The sequence below is a fragment of the Gekko japonicus genome, unplaced genomic scaffold (assembly GCF_001447785.1).
Source record: "Gekko japonicus isolate JY-2015 unplaced genomic scaffold, Gekko_japonicus_V1.1 scaffold164, whole genome shotgun sequence".
Taxonomy (NCBI): Eukaryota; Metazoa; Chordata; class Lepidosauria; order Squamata; family Gekkonidae; genus Gekko; species Gekko japonicus.
The window spans coordinates 1,541,377-1,568,195 of record NW_015159714.1 but is presented as its reverse complement, the minus strand read 5'-3'; the positions used below and the strand labels follow the sequence as shown (position 1 = coordinate 1,568,195).

At 42.7% G+C, this 26,819-nt stretch overlaps 1 protein-coding gene and 1 pseudogene across 1 annotated transcript in view; one reads left to right on the top strand and one right to left on the bottom strand.

Annotated features, from left to right (window-relative positions):
- Nucleotides 1-26,819, bottom strand: part of PDZRN3 (PDZ domain containing ring finger 3) — a 275,915-nt gene that overhangs the window by 87,171 nt on the left and 161,925 nt on the right. The gene's annotated exons all lie outside the window — the stretch shown is intronic.
- Nucleotides 20,537-20,673, top strand: LOC107110588 (annotated as a pseudogene).

Below are 26,819 nucleotides of genomic sequence, written 5' to 3'. Positions count from 1 at the left end.
CCCCCCCCCCCCCCCCCCCCCCGGCCGGGCGGGGGAGGGAGGGAGGGAGGGCGGGGGAGGAAGACCGGCCTGGGGGCGGGGGGCGAACACCGGCCTCGCCGCCCCCGCCGCCTCGGGGAGATGGGGGGAGGATGGAGGAGACGGGGCTCTTCTCTCTCCCCCCCCGCGAGTATCGCGGGTCCCCCTCTTGTATATTATATCATCATAAGCCTTGGTAAGGCAGAGCCTCTTTTGTCTGACGCGCCTGATGAACTGGCTCTTTATGCCACAATAAATTAATTAGTCTTTAATGAACAAGGAGAGTGTTAATTTGTCTGCAGTACATCAGCACAGCTACCCTACTGGTTGCAGTCATCTTTTCTACTGTCCACTGCCTTGTAAAGGTTTTTGTTGCAGTGGTTTGGTAACAGTCAGAAGGAGAACATATTTATCAACTCAGTCTCAAGAAACACTTAAATGAATTTTATAATGCCAATAGAAAATAGCTTGGGAAGACAGGAGACATTCCAAAATTATATTTTATCAGATCTCTGTTGAAGGCATCTCACCCCACCCCACCATTTTGAGACATAAGTTATATGGTTATCTAGTTATAAAATAGGAGCTGTGGTGGCTCAAGTGGTTAAGACGCTGAACTGCAGGATGTGGAAGGTCAGTAGTTCAGCAGTTCGAGACTTGGGTACCGCAAGACGGAGTGAGCTCCTGTCTCTAGTTCCAGCTCCTGCCAACCTAGCAGTTCGAAAGCAAGAAACTGCAAGTAGATAAATAGGTACCACTTCGGTGGGAAGGTAACAGCGTTCCGTGCGCCTTGGCGTTTAGTCATGCCGGCCACATGACCACGGAAAGATCTTCGGACAGCGCTGGCTCTTCGGCTTTGAAACAGAGATGAGCACCGCAACCCTAGAGTCGGATTCGACTGGCTTTCAAGCAAGGGAACCTTTACCTTTACTAGTTATAAAATAGGTCCTACCAAACCATTACTGTACTTGATGGTTTAGCCTACAAGTATATCACGGCCTATTTTTCACTGGTTTCCCCTTCTTTTTGTGGTATTATATCAAACCTGTAAAACAGGAGTCCCCAACCTTTCTGAGCCTGTGGGCACATTTGGAATTCTGAGAAAGTGTGGTGGGCACAGCACAAAATGACTGCCACAAAATGGCTGTAACAGGAGGCAAAGCTGCTGCAGCTTACTTTCAGTCACACAGTGAAGATCCTTGTGTTTTAGGGCAACTGCTACCAAAGCAATGTTTTTAAACATTTGCACAGCCAATTGAATCTCCAATCACCAATTAGAATCCTTGCTGGGCAAAAAACTCCACTTGGCACCATGTACTTCCTTAAAACACTTTGAGGTACCCCGGAAAGGTGTCAGCAGGCACCATGGTGCCCATGGATACCCCACTGGGATCCCTGCTGTGAAAAACACAAACATACGATACCGAAGGGGTGCAAGGAAAAGTTGCCTTTTCTCACTGCAGATGTCATATAAACAAGGAGAACACCATGGCAGGGAGAAGGGGGAAAGTTCTAATTCTTTGCCCCTTTCCTTATCCTTAGCAAGATTAAAGACTAGAGGAGTTCTGACATGGGAAGTTCCAGATGTTCCTTGTCTGACACTCAAACCGAAAGAAGCTGATCCCTTCTGACTTTTCCCCATGGGTGGTTATCCTCTACAGGTTATGCTTCGTTTAAACCAGGAATTTACATGCATTTCTGCTTCATGCAGCAAGTAGCAAAGGATTGTACCTTATGCCACCATGATTCTTTCTCAAAGTCTCGTCAGTCAGGTGTTAAATCTTCCTCCTGAGCTTCAAGATGCTACTCTGATTTAAGTATCTGTTTTGTGTGATTAAGAGTAATTTGGAGCAATTAAAGAAAACAGTTCACTTGTGACAGGTGGCAGAAAACGAAAAGAGATAATTACTTTTTTAAAGCCATCTGTGTTAATTGCCATTAGCAGAATTAAGCTGAGATACACCCCTTTGAAATTCGAGGTGAAGTTTTTTCCTTTCTTTCTTTACCATGTAAACACTGTCAGAAGACTAATTAGGAAAAAGTAATTTCACCCTGCTTGCCAAAAAAAAAAGGCTATTTGTTAATTATAGTACATATATTAGAGCTCTAAGATTTATAAATAAAACACACAACTTTGCTAAACTGCTGTGGGACGTTCTGTTAGTGGAGAACTCTTTCTGTGAAAAGTGTCTTGCTCCAGGGGACAGCTCCATCCTCTGAAGGAGAGAACCTCTGCTAGCAGAATGGATCCATGGTATTCAACCCCATGACCGTCACTGAGATGAAAAGAAAAAGAAATAATTTTCTTTCGGTGAGTAGGACAACTATGGTGGCAACAGCAGATGAAAGGTGGGTTTGAGAAACATCTTTGTGGGTTGAAACATGAACTACTGGCATTATTTTCCTAAGCCTGTAGCATTTGTGGTTGCCTTTTACTAAATTACTCAATATGCCATGAAGCCATGAGATCACAAACAGTGAAGATGCTCATTAGTTTTACAACAACAGTCTGACTACTGAAGATGCCGGCAGCAAAGGACGGCAAAATGCCTAGTGAACATGACCTAAAAGCCAAAAAAAATTAATTGAAGATTGTTAGTGAAGAACTGAATGAAACTACAAGTTTATGCTGATTTAAGTGTTTTGCCGCTCTAACGCGTCTCGTCTCGCTTAGATGGAGACGCGCCGAGACCCGGCTGATGGGAGGGGTTCAAGTTTGTCCCGGACCCCCAGCCTGGGGAGCTGAGGAGAGCCTCTTCCAAGGGGACACCCAAGGAATTGAGGCTCACCTTCTTTCCTGATAGGTACCGTTGCCTCGGAGCCAGCATGGCGCCCAAAGACGACTGCTGGAGCAAGCGAGCATGATCAAACTTCTAAAAAGACTTCCAAAAGACCTCCAAGGCTACAAACTGTGAGTTAAGCAAAGCTCAGGTGAAAATAAGCGAATGGAGCCTTGGTAGTAATTGGAAGTGCCTAAGTTTGAAGCACGGGGGGAGGAGATTTCAAGCTCTCCCCCCCATATGAGTAAACTGTAAAAACAGTTTTAAATCGAAAATAAAAATACTTTGAGCCAAATCAGGGAGCGGTGACGCAGGCTGCAAAGGCTGTAAAAAGTAAAAAGAATTCCTTTAAGCAGTGGAAAGCTAGTCACAGTGAGGCTGATAAAACGGAACACAGGCTATGGCAAATAAAATGCAAGTCTGAGGTCAGGCAGGCAAAAAGGGAATATGAGGAGCATATAGCAAAAAACGTAAAAACCAACAATAAAACTTTCTTCAAATACATTAGAAACAGGAAACCAGCCAGGGAGGCAGTGGGGCCCTTGGACGACCAAGGGGTAAAAGGAGTATTGAAGGATGATAGGGAAATGGCTGAGAAGCTAAATGCATTTTTTGCCTCCGTCTTCACTGTGGAAGATGAGAAGTGCTTGCCCACTCCAGAACCACTGATTTCAGGAGGGGTGTTGGAAGACCTGAGTCAGATTGAGGTGATGAGAGAGGAGGTCCTAAAACTGATAGACAACTTAAAAACTGAAAAATCACCAGGCCCAGATGGCATACATCCGAGAGTTCTGAAAGAACTCAAATGTGAACTTGTAGATCTCCTGACAAAGATATGTAATCTTTCCTTAAAATCTGCCTCCATTCCTGAGGATTGGAAGGTAGCTAATGTCACTCCCATCTTTAAAAAGGGTTCCAGAGGAGATCCGGGAAATTACAGGCCAGTCAGTCTGACGTCGATACCGGGTAAATTGGTGGAAACCATTATTAAGGAAAGAATTAGTAGGCACATAGATGAACAAAACCTATTGAGGCAGACTCAGCACGGTTTCTGTAAGGGAAGATCTTGTCTCACTAACCTGTTAGTGTTCTTTGAGGGGGTGAACAAACATGTGGACAAGGGGGATCCAATAGATATTATTTACCTTGACTTCCAGAAAGCTTTTGATAAAGTTCCTCATCAAAGGCTCCTAAGTAAGCTCAAAAATCATGGGATAGAAGGACAAGTCCTTTTATGGATCAAAAACTGGCTAGTTCATAGAAAACAGAGAGTGAGTGTAGGTGGGCAATTTTCTCAGTGGAGGGTGGTAAGCAGTGGGGTACCGCAGGGATCAGTACTTGGTCCACTGCTTTTTAACTTGTTCATTAATGATTTGGAGATGGGAGTAAGCAGTGAAGTGGCTAAATTTGCGGATGATACAAAGTTGTTCAGGGTGGTGAAAACCAGTGAGGATTGTGAGGCACTCCAAGGGGATCTGTCAAGGATGGGCGAGTGGGCGTCAACATGGCAAATGGGGTTCAATGTGGCCAAGTGCAAGGTGATGCACATTGGAGCCAAAAATCCTAAATATAAATACACATTGATGGGGTCTGAACTGGCAGAGACTGATCAAGAGAGAGATCTTGGAGTTGTAGTGGATAACTCACTGAAAATGTCGAGACAGTGTGTGACTGCAATAAAGAAGGCCAATGCTATGCTGGGGATTATTAGGAAGGGTATTGAAAACAGATCAGCCAATATAATAATGCCCCTATATAAATCAATGGTGAGACCTCATTTGGAATACTGTGTGCAGTTCTGGGCACCACACCTTAAAAAGGATATTATAGCTTTGGAAAAAGTGCAGAAAAGGGCAACTCGAATGATAAAAGGGTTGGAACACTTTCCCTATGAGGAAAGGTTAAAGCGCTTAGGGCTCTTTAGCTTGGAGAAAAGACGACTGAGGGGTGACATGATCGAGGTTTATAAGATTATGCATGGGAAAGAGCAGGTAAAGAAAGAGGTACTTTTCTCCCTTTCTCACAATACAAGAACACGTGGGCACTCCATGAAACTGCAGAGCGGTCGGGTTAGAACGGATAAAAGGAAGTACTTCTTCACCCAAAGAGTGATTAACACATGGAATTCACTGCCACAGGAAGTGGTGGGTGCTACAAGCATGGACGGCTTCAAAAGGGAATTAGATAAGCATGTGGAGCAGAGGTCCATCGGTGGCTATTAGCCACAAGGTATAGCTAGGGGCTCTGGGGCAAGTGATGCTCTGTCTTCTTGGTGCTTGGGGGGGGGTCAACAGTGGGAGGGCTTCTAGTGTCCTGGCCCCACTGCTGGACCTCCTGATGGCACTGGTATTTCTGGCCACTGTGTGACACAGAGTGTTGGACTGGATGGGCCTTTGGCCTGATCCAACATTGGCATCTCTTATGTTCTTATGTAGTGTGTAGTGTGTAGAAAATGCAATATATAAAAAAATTCCCCTTTGCCCCCCCCCCACAAAAGAAACTACAAGTTTATTCAAGTAGCTGGGATCCATACACATCATGCACATTGTGACTGAATCATGCCCACATGGACTGCCAATCCCATCTCTTATCCTACACTTGATGATTGCTTTGGGTATTTATTTTATTTATTTATTTTTATGACACTTTTCCACTCAACTTTGGGTCCCTAAGGCGGTGAACAATCCAAAACATTAAAGCTGGCTTTAAAAATACATATCTATAAAGCAATTAAAACACAATTAAATAGAACACAAAAACACATAAAAAGGAAGGAGAGTCTGTGAGGAAATGCCCAACAAAACAGACGTCTTGCTGGAAGACAATGATAGAGAGGGACAGTTACATAAAAGTAATAAAGCTAATGGATGGTAGGGACCCAAAGGATGATTCTGAGTAGGGATGGGCATGAACTGGTTCATGAGCCAAAATTTGGTATGCACTTGGCCTGGTCCAAAGCCCCCGAATTGATGTTCAGGGCTGTTGGGGCCATTTATAGCTAACAGCTAAGTAGCACCAGTCTGCAGCTGACCTGTTAGGTATAATGGCTGTGAGCCATTCCACTGGTTGGTTTCACTTCCCCCCACTTGGAAGTAGAGTGAAGTGAAAGAGACTGGTGAAATGGCTGCAAGTGGGTTTCACTTCCCACTGCTGTGAAATAGACACATAGAGCCATTTCAGCATAACAGCGGAAGGGTGCACGTGCCCCGCTGTTAGGCTGAATTGGCTGCCACAGGACGGAGATGGCACTGGTTGCCTTCACAGACGATCTCTGGAGGCATCTGGATTGGGGGCAGATTGGCAGTGCTGTTGTTGTTGGACCTCTTGGGAGTGTTCAACACGGTCAACCTTCAGCTACTGATCCACCAACTCGCAGACACTGGAATCCAGGGGCCTGCCTTGCACTGGCTCGCATCCTTTCTCCAAGGTGAGGGACAAAGGGTGGCGCTGGGGGAACAGCTATCCCGAAGGCACCCACTATATTGTGGAATGCCTCAAGGGGCGGTGCTGTCCCAAATGCTATTTAACATCTACATGTGCCCCCTTGCTCAGATTGCATGGAGACATGGGCTGGGATGTCACCAGTACGCAGATGATACCCAGCTCTTTCTGTTGTTGGGCGGCCAGTCGGACTCTAAACTGGAAGATCTGGACTGGGTGTTACAAGATGTGGCTTTTGTTGAGCCGACTGAAACTGAATCCAATGAAGACGGAGGTCCTGTGCCTGAGTTGGGGTGGGCCGAGGGTAGGGATCCCACTCAATGGGGCTTCGTTGGTGCTAGCGCCAGAGGTCAGGAGCTTGGGACTGCTCTTGTATGCCTCCTTAACAATGGAGGCCCAGGTAGCAGCCACCACAAAGTCTGCCTTTTACCATCTTTGGCTGATCAGGCAGTTGGCTCCCTTCCTTGAATGCAAAGACTTGGCAACAGTGATCAATGCAACGGTCACCTCGAGATTGGACTACTGTAATGCTCTCTACATGGGGCTGCACTTGTCGCAAATCTGGAGACTACAGCTAGTGCAAAATGCTGTGGCCAGGCTTCTAATGGGCCTCCCAATGCGGGAGCATATTCAGCGTGTGCTGAAAGCATTGCACTGGCTGCCGATAGCATACTGAATCTGCTTCAAGGTGCTGGTTCTTATCTTTAAAGCCCATTATGGTCAGGGACCTAGATACCCGAGTGGTCACCTTTCCCCACATGTTCCCCAGAGATCACTGCGATCAGCATCCCAAAACCGACTGGCTCTCCCCGGTCTTAAGGATGCCAAGCTGACTACAACCAGGGTCAGGGTTTTCTTGGTGGTGACTCTTCTCTGGTGGAATGAGCTCCCAGAAGAGATCAGAGCCCTGCAGGACCTCATGCAGTTCTGCAGGGTCTGCAAGACAGAGCTCTTCCACCAGGCCAACTAGGAGCTGCCCCCAATAGCTGGAATGGCAGAGAAGTCTGTCCCCTGGAGTCATCAGAACAGCCTGTGTCAGCTGCACAAAGGTTAGATCCATGGGTTGACTGCTAGGTTAGATTACTGAAGGTTGGCTGCCACCATCTAATAATAATAATAATTTAAAAGTATTATTTAATGTCTCGCACCTTTTAATGTTGGAGTGTATTATATGGATTTGGGATTATTTAAATAGCTTACTTATGTGTTTTTATTCTTTTATGTAAGGCGCCCTAAGCCGGCGTTGGCAGGGAGGGCGGTGTATACATATGTTAAATAAATAAATAAATAAATAAATAAATAAATAAATAAAGTGGGTCGGTCCAACCATCAGCTGTTAGGTTTAAAGGGCTGCGAGCCATTAAACCTGTCAGTTTCGCTCCCCCCATTACAAAGTGGGGGGAAGTAAAATGGATGGGTGAAATAGTTGCCAGCCATTTAACCCTTCCCAGCTGATCCCCCATTTTCTCTCAGCCTTGGCTGGTCACAGCCAGGAGAAAGGGGGATTCAAACTGGCTGGTTCAGTTTGGGGCATTTTTTTGCTTGGTTCAGGGTTTGGTTTGGGAGCTGCCCTCAACCAAACCAGAAACTGACAGTGCCATCCTTAGCAGGTCTATTCAGAATCCTACTCAAGTCTAGTGAGTGGGGCTTACTTCCAGGAAAGTGTTCTTAGGATTGCACTTTGTGACACTTATGCTACCAGTTCAACGCTGCTGCACTATGAACTCTGAGAGGTGGCAACATGGAGATTCTTTTGGTGACTCCTGCTTTCTACACAACACAGATTTGTTTGACCCATAATGGCCACTGATGGTGTAGCAGGCAAGAATTACAGGGTAAATTGGTGGGATTAAGTGTGCATCAGATACACATCTGCTCTTCTTCAAAACCAACATTCAAAGAAATCTTTTATGCTATCATGATACAACACAGCATCTAAACAGCAACTTGTACATAAGGGAAATATTTAATGATTTTGACTTGTCCTGAAAAAAAGGCATTGTGGAAGTATGCTAATTTATTGTAGGGTGAGCTTTCATAGATTTTAGCCTACTTTATTTGATGCCTAAAACTATGGACTGCTACAAATGAACAGAAACTATTATTCTGGTATTTGACATACCCCCTTCATCTATTGCTCTTTTCAATACATAAGGGATAGTTAGGTAAATCATAAATTCTTGCAAATTCTATTATGAGTGGCAGATGTGATAAAATTATTTATTAGAAGGTGGCAGTATCATTTTCTCTATTAAGATCCATTCACAATAATCAGCACAGTACAATTAATTTAAAAAAGCAAAAAATATGAATGGGCAGCAGCAGTACGCGGCATTGGGGCTATCAGTTACAAGCTGACAATAACATTAAAGCTCTTCTCTTGCATGAAACTATTTAAAAGCAACCACATAGGTAGTAGTCTGAAGATGTATGTTCCTCATCCATTAAGAATGAAATGATTAACAGCGAAACATGTAACTTGATATCCCTTAGAACAGGGATAGCCTACCTAGGATATAGAGTCCAAGGGTTATATTAGTGGGAAGTGGGGGTTCGTGTCCCCCCACAATAGAACAGAAAGGTCTATTGGCCTTGCTATAGCATAGACTCAATCCTCCTGGTCTGTCTCTCAAGATTGCCTCTCCTGTGCTGTGCTGTCAACTTTTTTTTTTGCTCAGAAGGCAAACCCCCACCAAGGTGCACATTTATTTTCTAATCAGAGAAATCCAAGGTGGCTTTCCATTTGCAGAAAAAGTTTCTCTGTCAAAGAACAGGCTGTTGCTCCTAGAAGCAGCCTGTTCATGGATAGAAAATTTACAACTTTTTAAAACAATTTATGTATACATATGGTAAGTCCAAAGAAACTGTGCACCCCATCCGCTCCAAATAGTCTGGCTTCCACTATTATTCATGAAACAACCCTTAACAGCCAATTAAAATACCACATTACTGAAGCGCAATGTGCCCAGTTCCCAATAAGGGCATAATATCACTAACATGACATGCTTGCACGAAAATGTACATATCATGTCAACTGGAAAGTTGGCTATTGTCTACAGCACTGCCCCCCCTCCCCAAGGGGAGAAGAATCATGCATGAGCCTGCCAAAAGAAGGGTCATGATTCAGGCTGACAGGGGCATAGCCCGGACACATTTTTCCTTAATTGCCTGGTTGTCATCTTAGATGCAGCCTTGGGTGACAGTACAGCTAGAGTAATGTAAAAAAATATATTGGATATTATGTGCAAAAATCCCCAATAGCTTTCTATATTTAGGTTGCTATTTATTAGGTCAAATAATTAATCTTCTATTATTATATCACGGTCACCCACCTTATCAGTGACACAGCATATTTGACATACATGAAAGGATGAACAAAATTAGATCACTTAAATGTTTATTTCCTCCTTTTGCTCTCTTCCTTTCATGTGGTATCTATGCTGTGATTTGTAATACCTTTGAAGAGAAAAAGGCTAAAGATAAGTTCTGTGTGATTTTTGTAAAGCTTCATGGTAACAAAGGTACCATCTTCTCTTCACAGCAGGGAGTGGTGTAATCATACTTTCGGATCTTTGTTCCTACTTGTTAGGGTTAGAAGTGTTTCATGAAGAGACAAAAAACACATACATGTTGTTAACAATATTTTAAACAATATGGCATACGGTGTCCAAAGCAAAATGTGTGAAAGTAATGCAGAAATTACACAGGATGCATTTAAGGTACAAATTGTGTTTGAAGTAAAACTTTGACTGGTGAGAATTGTGTATTTCTCTCCAACACTAAAAGTGTGTGTGTGGGGAAATGTTATATTTATGTGGTGTGCCTTAGTCTTTTTGCACAAGGGTTTATCCTACCCTAAGAGGAAAAGAGAGTCTCTCATAACAAATTTATTTTTTTAATACACGTTAAAAAAAAATTAACAAACCATGGTGTTGGATCCAAGGTGGCTTTCCATTTGCAGAAAAAGTTTATCTGTCAAAGAACGGGCTGTTGCTCCTAGAAGCAGCCTGTTCATGGATAGAAAGGCCCTTTTGAATACAATCTGTATGTTGGAAATTTAGGATTGCCACGTGCCTGCCTGCTGCCTATGGGAAGCAGGCTCCTGCCCTCACCCTCAATTGCCCATGCTCAACCAAGTGAACAGCAGGAAAAAATGGGGGGGGGGAATAGGAATGATGTCACAGCATCAGTGGTCCTACCCTATTACAGGCTCCACTCCCCAAAGCTCCTGGGAGTCTCAAAAGTAGGCCTGGCTAACCTAAATCCAACCCGCTGAAATGTAGGTTTATCAAAAGGTGAGTAATTTTTTGTTGCTCAGCTTCAAGTTATTTATTTATTTATATTTTAGATTTATAAATCACCCAGCCCCTGTGTACTGGGCGATGTACAATAAAAGTTAAAATCAAATACTACAAGTTAAAATTAATAGATTCATTAAATACATTCAATAAATTCTTAAAATAGTCTCAAAATGACACCGGTTGTATATGTGTCGTCCGTAGAATTCCTGTCAGAATTTGTGCCACTGCATTCTGGATCAGTTGGAGCTTCTGGGTCAGTCTCAAGGGCAGGCCAGCATAGAGTGAGTTATGACCTTTAAGTTAAGAATGGATGAAAGACATCCTGCTTAGCCAGTAGAGAAGTATCAAATCTTTCTACTAGTCTCTGGATGTCCAAATCTTCAGGATTCACACTGTAAATTTTTAAAAAGTTATTGTAACTAGTAGTAGTTTGTTTGGAGCACCTGAGACATTAGTTCAAGTGATCCTTACCAATTGCTTCTTTCATAGTTTTATTTGTGTGGGAGCCACTTTCCTACAGCATAATCTCATACCACTGTGATATCCAGGTAACCACCAATGCCATACCAGTGAGGGACAAAAATCACACAATTCTTCCTGATCTGTCACCTCAACTTTCAGCCAGGCACTGAGGGGAGATATGGCTTTTGAAAAGGGTTGCCAAGTCTCTTACCTGGCATAGTGGGGGGGGGGGGACCTGGTCCTGGAGTTTCACACGCACTGCGATGATGTCGCCTGGAAGTGATGTACCATAGAGTTTTCAGGGCGATTGCTAGAGCGTTGCCCGGTGATGTGCTCAGCGTGGTGATGTCACTTCCGGGCAACATCATTGCGCTGGGCACGTCGGCCTGATCTGGCCACTTTGGGGGTGGGGTTCCCCCCGCCGGCTGGATCCAGAACGGCATATTGGGGCTCTTTCGGCGGGGGAAACCCCGCCCCCTGGGGGGACTTGGCAGCCCTACTTTTGAAAGACAAACTAATCAGAAACAAAGCAGTGCCTTTTTGTATTTAAGCATCCCAAAACCTAATTTAGTTGATGACTCTTAGAGGGAAAATGTACAAAATGGGGATTGCAATTTCCCAAATATTTCTGATGTACAACCTTCATTCATTTCAGTGGGGCCTGCGTGGGAGTCCATCTTTAATTGCCTTTCATTGCAGTTTTTGTTAACAATTTGTTACAGAGCCTGAGCTCTATATGTATTAAATAATGACTTTGTTCTTCTGCATTCAGAATACAGCAGTGTTAGCTGTTACTCTGACTTTCTTATTCAAGCTGAGAAAATAGCCTTTATTTTACTGGTTCATGACAAGCTGTACCAACTTTGCATACTTAATGTACAATTGCCTTTAACTATGAATGTACCCGATGCTTGGGAAAGTTAGTAACTTATAAAAGGGTCCACCACAGAAGTGGCAAGATAGTCCCACAGTTACCAAGCATCAGTTGATGCCGTAGCCCTGAGCTATGTATTTATCAAATGTTTATTGATTAAAGCATTTTCCCCCTCTAAAGGATTAGGAACTATTGTGATTTAAATAACATTTAGCAGACAGAAATCAGGTACAAAGTAATATTCATACAGTATCAGTATCCTCTAGAGAGAGCCCAATGGAACAGCTGAAACCATAGAAGGCTTTCCTGAATGATTCCAGAATGTATCATACATCTAAGATAAAGAAGGTGACAAAGAAACTTCAAAAGAAGGCCCACTCTGGCATTCTGCCAGTACATGTGTATGAAGAATTCTCTGAAAATATTATTGCATGTAATTGTATTGACTGTGTTCCTATGGATAGGTGGGTAAGGGTTGATTCAAATGCACATAAACCCTTTGTGGGTCATCGTAGCCTCTTCCCAAATGAAGGAGATTCCTTCTGTGTAGCATTCCTATTATGGTGGCTTTCCGTACTACCTCATTTACGATGTTTATGTGTGTGCCTGTCTCCCCCCCCCTTTCTGTAAAACAAGTACTCTTTTCAATACAGTTCAAGTTTAAAAACAAAAGAATAATCTTTATCAGTGAGTGATGGATTGGGTCATTGAAATGTCCCAGGGCCACTCACCTCAGACTAGGGTTGCCGGCTCCAGACTGGGAAATACCTGGCGTTTGCAGGGGTACAGCCTGAGGAGGGAAGGGTTTGGGGAAGGGGAGGGACTTCAATGGGGTACAATGCCACAGACCTCACCTTCCAAAGCAGTCATTTTCTCCACGTGACCTGATCTCTCTCACCTTAAGATCAGATGTAATCCCAGGAGATCTCCAGTCAGCCACCTCAGACCCAGCCTATAACAGTGAGGGAGCACGCAACAAGCAAGCACATGCACACTGCCGTCACTGACCGTGTCAGAGCCAAGTGGCCCCGGGGGAACTGCCAGCATAACCAGGGCTCAGTCTAGCTTGCTCCTGGCTACCAGTAGCCATCCAGGAACCTTCTGGGTAAATTAAAAGGTGTATATGCTATCAGAATTACAATAATACAATGGAGAACTGAGATGTCAACCAGGGTCACCTGTGCAATGAGGTGAACAATCTGAATTTTCAATAAAGTGGACTGACCAACTTTCCCCATATCTTTAAAAAATTGAAAAGGAGTGGGGGAAAATCAGCATCTTTTATGATAATCGGAACCTGACAAAATTCTCTGATCTACAAAACTATTAAAGGAAGTTTTCTTTCTTCCCTTGAATCTGGCCATATGGGTCTTAATGCATCTGGGGTTTATTACAGCTGTAAATCCCAATCCCAAGTATTTGCAATGGCATATCTGCTTCCAAAAAAACAGTGTGATGTCCCATTTATGCCAGTGCTCTGCTGGCTCACAGGTCATCTGAAGACTTAGTTGCAACTAAGCTGCATGTGGGTGACCTCAATCAGGCTTTCTAGTAAATAACTACAGCTGAGACAGGGGTGTCTTACCTAAATTAGCTTTAGCCCTAATAAAGAAATGAACTTCAATTGTTGGGCTCTGCCATTGTCAGTTTCCTTCTGAAGGGATGTACCTGTTGAGGGGGGAAAAGATATTCCTTCCAAACAAGTCCATTATTTAAGCATTCTCCTTCATTACACTGGAAAATCTGCTTATTTAATGTTTTACTTTGGCCCTGTTAAATCCTGGATTTAGCTGTAAAAGTGAGGGATTTGTTCACAGGCACCTTCCAAATAAAATTGCCTCTTGGTTAGAGCAGCCATTTGTCATGGGCTAAAGAGCCTGAGGCTAGGAGTAGACATTTACTTAAAGGACCTTCAGACTATTTTAAATAGACCTTTGGGACCTGAGCACTGACCAGTGTGTGACATGCCTCCTCCTCCTCCTCACCCCCCCCAACCGCCCATAGCATATTGGCTGTGCTATTTATTTTAATTGACTAACTTCAATACTGGCTGTTCAAAATCACTTTAACCTAAACATGCCCCCGGACTGAAGCTCCTAATGACCTTCCCTTGGCCCTAAACACATGTGGCTGAGACAATGCAAACATCATTTGGAAGATGAGCAAATTCAATAACTCAATTACCACTGCACCAAAGCCACATCCATCAAACTTCAGCCTTTCCCGTTTGTATCTTTAGCTCCTTGCCTTTCAATGGCTAGGCATTTGAGGGCAACAGTAACTAATCAATTTAGGAATGATTAAATAGAAATTCGTAACACTTGGCATTATTAAACCTTCAATCTTCATTATGGCTTCTTAACGATTACATCATGGCTGTGTAAAATAAATTAACAGGGCCTAGATACATTTTTAAAATATAAATACATACAGCCCCCCCCCCCAAAAAGCATCAAATCACAACCAGTATATATGTAGACTTATCTGAAAGACCGCAACACACACCGCAATAAACTATCTGGTATGCTTGGAACATTTATTCTGGCTCAGAGACTTTCAAATACTGCACATGGCAACATATCTGCTACAGCATTCAGTATGCCGTAATTCACAGTTAGATTTGTTTAAGATTATCAGTTTCCATGGGGCAAATACGTCACACTGATGTAGGGTTGCCACCTCTGGGTTTGGAAATACCTGGATATTTGAGGGTGGAGCCTGGGAAACTGTGGCTTAGGGAGGAGAGGGACCTTGGTAGGGTATGCAGTCCACCTTCCAACACAGTCATTTTCTCCAGGTGAAGCGGAACAATTGTTTTAAATAAATAAACAATAAATAAGTAATCTATATAGTCCAGTGTTCACTTGTAATTCCAGGAGAACGTCAGCCCCCACCTGGAGACTGGCAACCATACACTGATGGCTGCCATCCCCCTTCCTCTATTCTAACTAGCACCACGATATATATAATTAAACAAGAACACTTGAACGTTAAGCAAACTCACATGACAAACTTTCAAAATATGTTGCTGTGAATAAGTTATAGGGGTAAGACACACACACACACAAAAAGAGGTGTTACATGGTTTTCTTCCACTTTTTGAGAGTTTTAGAAATCTATATTTTACAAACACATAAATATTTCAAACACAGGCATGGATCCTAGGACTTGCTTCCATTTGCATCCGTCTTTGTTCATGGTAGAGGCAATGGCAACAGGTACTTTCCGGTGCTTTGAAAATGCTGGTCTCATGCAAAGGGAAGGTCCCAGCAGGAAATATAAAAAAGGACACCATGCAAGGTAGAGAGTTTATTTAGCTCTTATGGTTCCCTGCACATTTCGCAATGAGCTTCCTCAGGGGATCTTCTACAGAGATTTTTCAGCTCCCACCTCGAACAGTAAAGTAGAGGAGAGGTCCCAGCACCAGAAGAACAGGATCGGTAGTGGAGGATCAGCCCCACTACACAGCACAAATGGAAGTAAGGCTTAGGATCAAAGCCACAGTTACTACTAAAATACATGATTGAACAGAGAAGAAATACACTGTTTACAACATAATTTGCTAGAAACGCTACAAATTAACACACACAAACATTCATATACATAAATACATACACACACATATAAATTTGTTTTTATGAGTTCTGAGTATAGTTTTATGAGGGCAGGGGTGATTTCTATTCCTTGTTCTTCCTTACTCCAGCCCACCCCAACCAGTGCAGCTATTCCTCTGCATGGGTCCTATGACTCTGGGGATGACCCTTCTGGGTCAGAAGGAGCTTCAGGAATGGAACATGGGAAAACTCTTAAGTACCTTCTATGCAAGGGTAGTTGAATATAAGTCATATTGCGACAAGAACAAGCCCAAATATCTGGGCTGATGTGCTCCCTTCTCCCTCCCTCCCTCCCTCCCTCCCTATTTATTTATTTATAACATTTATTAGTCTCCTTCCTTCCTTCCTTCCTTCCTTCCTTCCGGAGCACTGCCAAAAGTGTAACTCTATACAGACTTCCTGTGATATGTGCTTTTATTCTAATTGTACCTGAAAATTAGGGGGTACATATATAACAACCATGTTATCATTACTATGTTTTGTTGTTCGGTTGCACAGTCGAGTCCGACTCTTCGCAACCCCATGGACCAGATCACGCCAGGCCTTCCGGTCTTCGGCCGTCCTCTGAAGTTTGCTCAACTTCATGTTCGTTGCATCTATGACACTGTCTAACCATCTCATCCTTTGCTATCCCCGTCTTCTTTGACCTTCAATCCTCCCCAGCATCAGGGTCTTCTCCAGTGAGTGCTCACTATGTAAAGCTTTTTAAAAACACTGATCTAGCGACTATTAAGAAGGCATGTTGCTTTAGATGCAGGGCAATCCTAAACAGAGTTAGGATTCTAAAGCCACTGAAGTCTATGCACTTAGAAGGGGGCTACTCTGTTTATGACTGCAATGGAGCTATCCGTGTTCTTCCAGAAGGTTTACAGCTATTGCAAAACATAAAACTACTGCCATATCTAAGCAACGATAAATATCATCCCTGATACAAGTAAAAGCTGCATCAAGCAGGTTTTTGAAGAGAAGCCACAGACATTTTCTAAACCAACAAGCAAACACAAGAGGAACTGGCACCCTCAAACAGCCAGTCGATGTCAAGGCCACGGGTGCCTGCTAAACCGACCACAGACAAGACAGCTTCCTGCAGGAATGCTGCCCCCATTAATCTGAGCATTTGGGTGGGTGGATGCACCTATACATTCTAGCCCTTTATGAGGATAACCTTTTAAAAATATTTAAAATTATTGTTCCCAAACAAAGTGCAAATGTAAAGATTCTTCTTGAAAGATTATTAAATTATTTAAGACCATTTTACTCTGAATGCTTATCCACACATTTCATTACCTTTGAAAAATTGAGAGCTCAAGAGTTGCACCCTTCTAAGGCTTTGACTTCAATAGACCAGGAATGGGGGGGGGGCTGTTTAGGATTGCACTGTAAATAATGAAATGGAATTGACAGCATAAATGGAAAAGGGTAATATCAAGAGGCCATATCATACACCATTACCAGGATTTGTTGAACATCTAATTGATTTTTCCATCTTCAGATGAAAGTTCTAATGCCTTATCTCCACCGTTGAACTAAAGTCAAAATCTCCCCCACCCCATTTAATAAAAAAGATGCCTTGTGATGTCTGCTAGTTCATATTTACAGTGTATGCAGCTGCAGTAATGATTAGTTACACCCCGGAGGCTAATGAAGATGGTATATTCTGATTAATGGGTTACTTTTCAAATGCACATCCCTATTGACTTGCTGAATGAGGCCTGATGTCTGCAGAGCCCAGGATCCTGGTGGTCTACCAGATGCCTTTGGAAACTCACAAGAAAACCATGGACTGAACTCTTCACTTGTTTGTGCCCAGCACAATTAGCATGACTGTAAGAGCTAGAACTTGCAGCTGCAAGACAATCCTAGAATCTCCTGGCTATTCTACACACAATGCCATACGATAATTATTAATTATTATGTGCCCAGCACATGTTCCCTACGGAGTCTACACATACAGTTCATAATAATGGCTAATGACATTTGATGCATACCAAGTCCATGAATTTGTTCAATTCTTTTAAAAAGATACCTAAGACTTCTTGTCATTTACATGTAGTTATACTTGCCCTGGCCTGGATGGCACAGGCTTATACAATCTTCTTGGATCTTGGAAGCTAAGCAGGGTTGGTTCTGGGTAGCACTTGGATGCAAGACCACTGAGGAAGTCCAGTGTTGCTACTCAGATGCAGGCAATGGCAAACCACCTCTGTACATCAGGGTCACGAGAAGTCAGCTGTGACTTGTCACCACTTTCCACCACAGCATGACAGTCTCCTGCCTGAAAATGTATGGAAGCAACTGTGGGAGGCATCAGCAGCCATGTTGGTAAAAAAGTATGTGTAAAGAGAGATTGAAGGCAAGGAAGTTCGCGTTTCTAATGTCTTGTGTACATAGCAATCATGCAGTCCTGAATGAAAAGCCACTGCTAACACGACATTGAAAAGAACGGTGCATTACTGCAGACATTTCAATAAGCTTTCTTCAGTCTTTACGGACATCTTTAAAACTTTGCAGTGATATGAACCTCACTTGTTTTGTTTCTAAATTAACTGTGGCATAATTGAGATGAGATACAAGCTTATAATGCAAGAACCATGATTTTCCCTCGTATCATCTCACTAGGTAGAAGCCACTGCATAAAGGCAGCACAATGGCAGGATATCATTCATGCCAAGATTAATCTCCCATCATTCTACAGAAAAAGTCAGCAACCTTTTGGTTAATCAACTCGGGTTGAACAAAAGAGCAATGGAGGTATTTTAATCCTGCTCCCTACTGTAGCCACCTTACAATTAATTTTACAAGGATTTAAAAACTCTATGGATGTGGACTCTAGTAAAGAAGCATGAGAGATGTATTTCAGTGAGCAGAATAATGGTCGGGAAATAGATAGACCCACTGCCACACTAGGTTATCAGGCAATAAATGCATTATGTGCCCATAAATGTCCAAGTGTTTATGGAGCAGGGATAAATTTATTCCTATAGTCCTACAGATGCTGTTGAGCAAGTTTTCTCTATTTCAGGTTTTCTCCCAACTGGGCATTTTTTGCTGGTGAACAACAGTTAATCATCTGGGCATACAGAATATAGGGACTGGAATGGCGTGAGTAGCATTGAATTGTCTATAAAAAACCCTGCCAATTACAATTTTCTGTCTTTATAGATACATGGATGCTTATATTCACCATGGAAAAACCAGGAAACAAAAATTGCCAATTTTTTTTTGCAATGGGAAAACAATCTTTTATAAATCAAATATAACTTTCATGAGGAGTTGTGCATAAGGCGGATACAAATGGATTTCAAAGCATTCTATATGGCATTCATGAAATGCCTCCACAGATAAGACTCAAGGATTAGCTCAGATCCCCCCCCAAAATCGTGTCTATAATCAGGATCATCTTCATCACCTAGCAAAATCCATTTTATATTTTATATTATATTACATGACCTTTAAACTCACATAGGATTCGCCATTTACTTCAGTTGATTATGTAAAACACATTATTTGGAAGTTCAATTCATCTAAATTGAATATATATCCAAGGACTGCAGCCATATCTGTTTGTTCAGAAGAAAAGCCTGCTGCATTAAATGGGGCCCAGGTGCAGTTTTAGTGATTCCGAGGCCCTGGGCAAAAGTCCAAGAATCGGCCCCACCAATGGAGCCTAGCAAGGACTCACACTTGTTCTGTGCAAGACAGGAAGGAACCACTGCTGGAAGCTGGCTGCCTGAACCCTGGATGGGGGTGGGTGGGGTGGAAGTGGTCATCATGGTGGAGCTGCCAGACTGAGACTGGGGCAGGGCAGTGGGTGTCTACTGTTCTTCTTTCCCCATCCCCTTTAGGGAGGTGGGGCCATTGGCAGCCCCACCAGTTCAAGGCCTGGGGCAGCTGCCCTAGACTACCCTGAAGGGACCAACTGCCCAGTAAGTGGGTGAAGAAGAGTTGGTTTTATACCCCACCCTTCATTACCCAAAGGAGTCTCGGAGCAGCTTATAGTCACCTTCCCCTCCTCTGCCCACAACAGACACCCTGTGAGGTAGGTGGGGCTGAGAGAGCTCTGAGAGAACTGTGACTGAACCAAGGTCACCCAGCTGGCTTCACGTGGAGGAGGGGGGAATCCTCCAGATTAGAGTCCACTACTCCTAACCACTACACCAAATTGGCAGTAGCCTTACAGCCCAATCTTATGCATATTTAGTTCAAAGTTACTCTGTGTTTCATCATGCCTAGATTCAAATAAGTATGCATAGGATAGCAAGGTTAGTTCTCGTTCAGGTTGACATTGGAAACACTGTAGGTTGCTTTGGTTTTATTGTAATACATCTGACCTTTCTAGTTAGTTACCTGACTTAAATGTGTCCACTTTTAAAAGTGAGAACAAAATCAAATAAAGTGAGTTCTTTATATGCTGCTTTAATATTCACAAAACTAATTTCCTTTATTTTAGAACCATTTCCTGGCAAACTGTGACCGCATGGCACAGATCGCTGGCAAGAACAAATATCAGCAGTCAAGGGAGATGGACTTCACAATGCAGGCATCAACACAACTGTAATTACATTGGGTGCAAATAATGCCTCTCGAACACAATATAATCAGATATATCTAATACAGACCAGCCTATAACCCAATAAAGCAACAGCCTTGTTAAACCAACGCTTATCAATCTCGATCTGCGATATTTACATACACTTCATGGCAAAGGGATGAAAGGGAAGTGGAGAAGTCTGAAAGGTAAACACAGATAAGCAAAAGCAACTCGCCATGATGATACATGCACAAAAAGGGCCAAAGGTGGCAATATACAGGAGCCTATCAAGTCATTACCAATGCATTTAGAAATAATTACATGTGACTCATCTCTCCCATTTTCTTAAATGAATTTCTGATTTATGAAATAGGCTCCTTGCTGATTTAGAAATTTTCACCCACAATAATTCCGTTTCAAACAACAAGACTCAGACAGCTTGGATACTACCATCCGGAGCAGCTTCTGTAAAGATCAGAGTTGTATCTGTGCGTGCAAAGCATCGCTGATTAATCGTGTCAAATATGTCTGACAAACCAGATACGGCTGAAATCGAGAAACTGAGACATCTAAGTTGAAATAGACGGAAGAGAAGAAGCCACTGCCTTAAAAAGAAACAACTGAACAGGAGAAGCAAGCGGGTGAATCGTAATGAAATCAGCCCCTCCAAGTTATGCACTGCACATCCCACAAGCATTGCCTTCTTATTTTACTTCTTTTACCTGTTTTAACTTGGTAAGATACAAAGAGGTTGGATAAAGTTTAAATGACCGTACTGCCCCTTTCACATCGAAAACCAAAAAGAATATATAGAGAGAACTGCCTGAAGGCGCTGCCCTTTCCATCCGCCTGTCCAGCTTTGGTTCTGGTGGCACGAAAGAGCTTGCATTTTTCCTCAGAGAAGAACCTGGGTGGGACTACAGCAATGTAGTAACACAAATACATGCAAAGCTGTATCATGGTCCTGTGAGCTGTAAAATGCAGTTAATTGAGTGCCATTTTTTTTTGGTTCAGATGATTTTAATTATTGGAACGCACAATTTTTTAAACATGCAAATAAAATGTTTTAAAACCAAGATTTGGACAGCTTAGAGGAATGGGGGGATAAACAGAAACAAAAGATGAAATGCAAAAGGATGATTGTGAGGACTAATAGTGTGATGTGAAACTTTTCATAGACCTTTTCAGATGTTACAATCATGCGTATCAGGCCACAGTTTTATTGAATACCACCACAGGAGCACTGGCACAGCATGAGCATCCATTCTTCCCCAACACGCCTGCTGGGGGAGCACTGTGGAATGGCAAGTCCCAGGATTGAAATTGGAGCCAACTGTGAACTGGCCATGGCAGCAGGGCCATTGGGGGGGGGCAGACTGAAGACTCTGTCTTCCAGGCCCTCCTGGAAGCTCAGCCCCTCAGGTGCCCGAATGGCTAGCCTGCGCTGCTGCCGGAGCCAGCCTGCCTGGTCCCTTGCCTTTGCTGTGGAGCCAAGAGAAAGAAGGGGAAACCATCCCCTTTGCTTGCTCCTCACCCTGTGGCTGCAAAAGTGATCCCAGAGAGGTCCAGGGCTGTCGCCTATGCATAACAAGAGTGTGAGCTACCCAAGACCTTCCCAGTATGTTTGACTGCCATATTATGTGAATGGGGCCATTGTGCATTACCATGTGGGACACACGAACAGACTACTGGATTTTTTAGGGTACACATTTATTCATTCTTAGGCTTTATTGTGCATGGTAAATACATACATTGCCCCTCTTCACACAATATGGCGACTATGCACATCAAGAGGATCATGAGTAGTGCACATTCCTGTAGTGTGGAGTTGGTGAGCTCCTGCTAAGCATAGTGCTACATCATAAAATGACTTGTATCCATCCTTTATATGAAATGAACATAGTGCCTGAAAATTATTCTGCAAAAGAGTGCCATTTTAATAGAGGCAAATGTCACTTTCATGAAATTCTGCATTTACAATCCAGAATAATTTCTACCTGCATACTCATAGACACTGTTAAAACACTGTCTCTCCTCTCATCTATTTGCAAAGAAGTACACAGATGGACTCTTGAAATATCCTCTAGTTACCCGCAGGTCAGAAACACCCAACCCAGGACACTAAGCTAAACTCACTAAGCTAAACCTTGTGGGTTTGATCACCAGTGTTAAGGAAGATTCTGAATGAAAACAAATGCGAGATCTTCTGATCTGTATGTTCACCTGTTGACGGGGTAGAAGAGAGAGTGGGAGTAAGACATTAGAAATGCACAATCCTCGAACTATATATGTTTTGCAATGTATCTTAACACTTTTGCACTCAGCTAGCATTTGCTGATCAGTTTAATGCTAGTGTGTGCCTCAGTATCTGTTTAATTAATTTAAATGTGTCTAGTTTAAGTGATTTTAAATATATTACTATCTTTCCAGAGCCCAAACTAAAACTACGGAGCCCTTCCTGAGATGATCCAGTTAAAGCCATTGTTGACTCCTGGACCCTCTGTATAAACAGACAATAACTGCTGGCAACTTTAGAGACCCATCTGGCTTTGCTGCGGACTCTATTCTAATTGCAAGAGGCAAAGATATGTTTGCTGCTCATTAGTACAAGCCTTCTTACCTTTGTGTCTGGTTTATAATGGCATAGGTCAAAGAAGCATCACTTTAATGAGAAGCACATAAACATGAAAGGGTTTCTTGTCTTTACCTTGACTTACAAAAAACATGGTCTCTTGTATTCATGGTTACATTTGAATCTGCTAGCCCTGATATTATTCACATATATGGACAAAATTGTAAGATTTTAGCACAGCACATCTGGTATTATTTAACTGAAGTAAGTGAACAGCTGACTTCGCTATCTGAAAAACAAGAGAGCAAGGAAAAGCTCTTCAAACGAAACAAACTGAATGTACAAGGAAAGGGCTGGCCTCTTAGATTTATTTTTCTTTCTCTGTTAGGTTTTTTTTAACATGGAAAAACAGCAGGCTTCTCATATTCCCACTGGGGGATACCCCACTGCAATTCTGTGCTGAATGATTCCATTTTAAGCCTGTTGGATTGCATTGCAAGGGAGTTTAATCTGAATTGGTCAAGATGGGTAGTTATGTTAGTCTGTCTGAAGCAACAGAAAAGAGCAAGATTTCAGTAGCACCTTAAAGACTAACAAAATAGGTGGCAGGGTATGAGCTTTCGTGAGTCAATGCTCACTTCTTCAGATGGTATCTGAAGACGTGAGCAGTGACTCATGAAAGCTCATACCCTACCACAATTTTTGTTAGCCTTTAAGGTGCTACTGGGCGCTTGGCTCTTCACTTGAATTGGATCTCTCCAGTCCTAATCAAACTGTAATCCTTGTTCTTTCAAATGTGAAAGAGGCATCTGTGGCATGTCCTGTCAATGATCTCAGGCCCAGTCTAGGGTTCCGCTGAGGATAAAATTGAGAAGGAACTATGTGCACCATCATGAGTACTTTGGATGAAGGATCGGAGGTGTGTGACAGACCACAGTAAGGCAAGTAGAAAGTAACGGTGGTTCGCTTGTCTGGGAAGAAATTTCTACATTTGTCTGCATTCTTGAGAAAGAAGAATTATTCCATGACCTGCACACATACCCAGTTGTATATGTAATGAAAAGTACTTATTTTCACTTAGAAAGAGAAAGTTTTGTGGAACGATGACTGCCTGCTTGTAAGATGCAGGTTGAGGCATTTTTCTTTCTCTCTTGCATCTATTTAGATAATGAAACTGAAGCTCAAATACTTTGGCCACCAAATGAGAAGGGAGCACTCACTGGAGAAGAGCCTAATGCTGGGAAAGATTGAAGGTCAAAGAACACAGGGATGGCAAAGGATGAGATGGTTAGATAGTGTCATAGATGCAATGAACATGAAGTTGAGCAAACTTCAGAGGACGGCAGAAGACCGGAAGGCCTGGCGTGATCTGGTCCATGGGGTCGCGAAGAGTCGGACTCGACTGTGCGACTGAACAACAACAAAAGTTTAGGAGAGAGACCAGAGGGCGCTAGCTGAAGGGCTCATGCTTAGGACCTTGATGGACTAACACAGTGGACATTATCCGGGATGTTATGTGCATCATTTGCGGGGGTTTTGTCTGTTTTTTATACTGTGCTTTATTTTATTTAAATCATATTTGTAGTTTTCGTATGTTGCTTTGGATCCATGGAGAAAAGCTAGTTTATAAATAAATAAGCAAACAAGTACATAAGTGTAGTTCTACTGTAGTTCAGCCCTTGCTCATAAAATTAAGGATACAATTTCCTTGGAGCAGAAGTTCAAAATGCCCTACAGGAAATCATACGAAGGGCAGTGCTGCTTTTTCTTTAAGTGAACAGCTCGTTGCCAAGCACTAGTCATCCTACAGATTTACATAAAGCTACTCAGGGAAAAGTGCAGAAGAATAATTTATGCCTGCAGCATGCAAGGTCATTAGCTCTCTTACAGAGTACCATTAAAGATGTTAAAGCACCTCATATAACATTTATTGCAGGAAATATTTATAACCTATGAAATAGTATTTTTGAAAATAAATAAATAAATAGCTTTATGCCAAAATGACCATGGATTATGTTTCCTGAAACAGACAGGACTTTGAAAGGCTTCTGTGCTACAAAAAAATTCTTCCACAGGAAGTTTGATTAATGAGTTCTTAAACTTATAAAACAAACTTGTTTTTATGTTTTTACTTTCATTGTGTGGTTACATCTTCCATAGCGCCTGAGGAAGACGGTTTCACTGAGCCGTCCTTGGTCTTGTGAAGCCATTGAAACTTTTGTTTTAAGCACATTATATTCTTTTACCACCTCCTACTCCTATCTTAGGTTGTATTAGAAACCACCACTGAAATCAAGGCATGGAACCAGGGTAAACAGATAAACATAGAGAATGGGTACACACATCGGTCTGTAAAAATGCTGCCACCTTTTCATAATTTAAAGGGGTAGCTGTGTTAATTTACTGGAGCAAAACTAAACAGGAGTCCAGTGGCACTTTAAAGACCAACAACACTTATTCGAGGATAAGCTTTCATGACTCAAGAGTTCTCTTCATCAGATGCATGAAGTGAACATCCAAAATGCAAATGCATTTATACTTAAACCCACAAACAACTCAAAAATGTAGAGGGAGTGATGCCAAAGAAAGGACTATTTAAAATAAATTCCAATCAAAAGAGTTTTCTCAGGGTAGGTGAGGACCACTTCCAACTGTTCTAGATAGACAAAAGTGCTACTGTCTTAGTATAACCACACTTTACATACATGGTTCATTCATTAACAATTTGGATCAGCTTTCTTTTATTGGATCTGATTTTGTATTAATCCATTTGGTCATAGTCCTCACCCACCCTAAGTGGACTGCTTATTCCTTTGACTAGATATTGTTTTAAACTGGTCTTTGTTTTAAATATCTCTTCCCCTCTTTCTCTTTCAGACTAAGGGCTGTATACTTCATGCATCTGATGACATGGATACTTGATTTGTGAAAGCTTATGCTGGAATAAATTTTGTTAATCTTTAAGGTGCCACTGGATTTCTGTTTTATCTTTTCAAAAGCAGCATAACTTAATCACAACCGGACTTCCTCTGAAGCTTGGATCATTCCTTCAAAAACCTGTAAAAATATTCAGCCAATGGGGACACCATTTAAGAACATAAGAATATAAGAGAAGGCAATGTTGGATCAGGCCAATGGCCCATCCAGTCCAACACTCTGTCACCCAGTGACCAAAAATATCAGGTGCCATCAGGAGGTCCACCAGTGGGGCCAGGACACTAGAAGCTCTCCCACTGTTGCCCCCCCCAAGTGCCAAGAATACAGAGCATCACTTGCCGTGAGTTCCTATCTATACCTTGTGGCTAATAGCCACTGATGGATCTCTGCTCCATATGCTTATCTAATTCCCTCTTGAAGCCGTCCATGCTTGTTGCCACCACTACCTCCTGTGGCAGTGGTGGCAGCTACAGGCATGGATGGCTTCAAGAGGGAACTGGATAAACAAATGGAGCAGAGCTGCATCAGTGGCTATTAGCTGCAAGGTATAGATGGGAACTCTCGGTCTGAGGCAAGTGATGTTCTGTATTCTTGGTGCTTGGGGGGCAACAGTGGGAGGACTTCTAGCCTGATCCAACATTGGCTTCTCTTATGTTCTTCCCTGTGATGCCATTCTAAGGCCTCACCTCCTGCCTGCATCCATGAGGACAGCTTGCTGCACTTGCACACCACTTGCCAACTGACTGCTCTCCTCCTCCAAGTTTTTTTTTTGAAAGAGAGTGTTCAAATGGTGAAGGTCTACAAAGAAAATGTCCACATGTTTTCAGCACAACAAAAGATTGAGCAAGGGATCCAAAAGAAAAGTGTAAATATGCAGTTCCTCTGTCCCTCACTTTGTACACGCTTTAGCCAAACTTATTCCATCTGACAGCAATGCTGATTCTGTGAACGTGGGCAGATCATGAGAGGGAGGGCAAGAAGGGATGCATCAGTGCTTAGTTCTCATGGCCCTTTCTTACATGCCCAGGGAAATGCTGATTGCCACGTTAGGGTCAGGAAGCAATTTTTCTCCAGGCCAGTTTGGCTGGGGATCCTGGAGGTTTTTTGTCATCTTCTGGGCATGAAGCAAGGGTCACTGGGGTGTGAGAGGAGGTATTTGTGAATCTCCTGCATTGTGCAGAAGGTTGGGCTAGATGACCCTGGCCTGGAGATCCCTTCCAACTCTATGATTCTATTATTCTAAGGCAAGCTCTTTAACTTAGAAGTTGCAGTGTTTTAAAGGCTTCCCA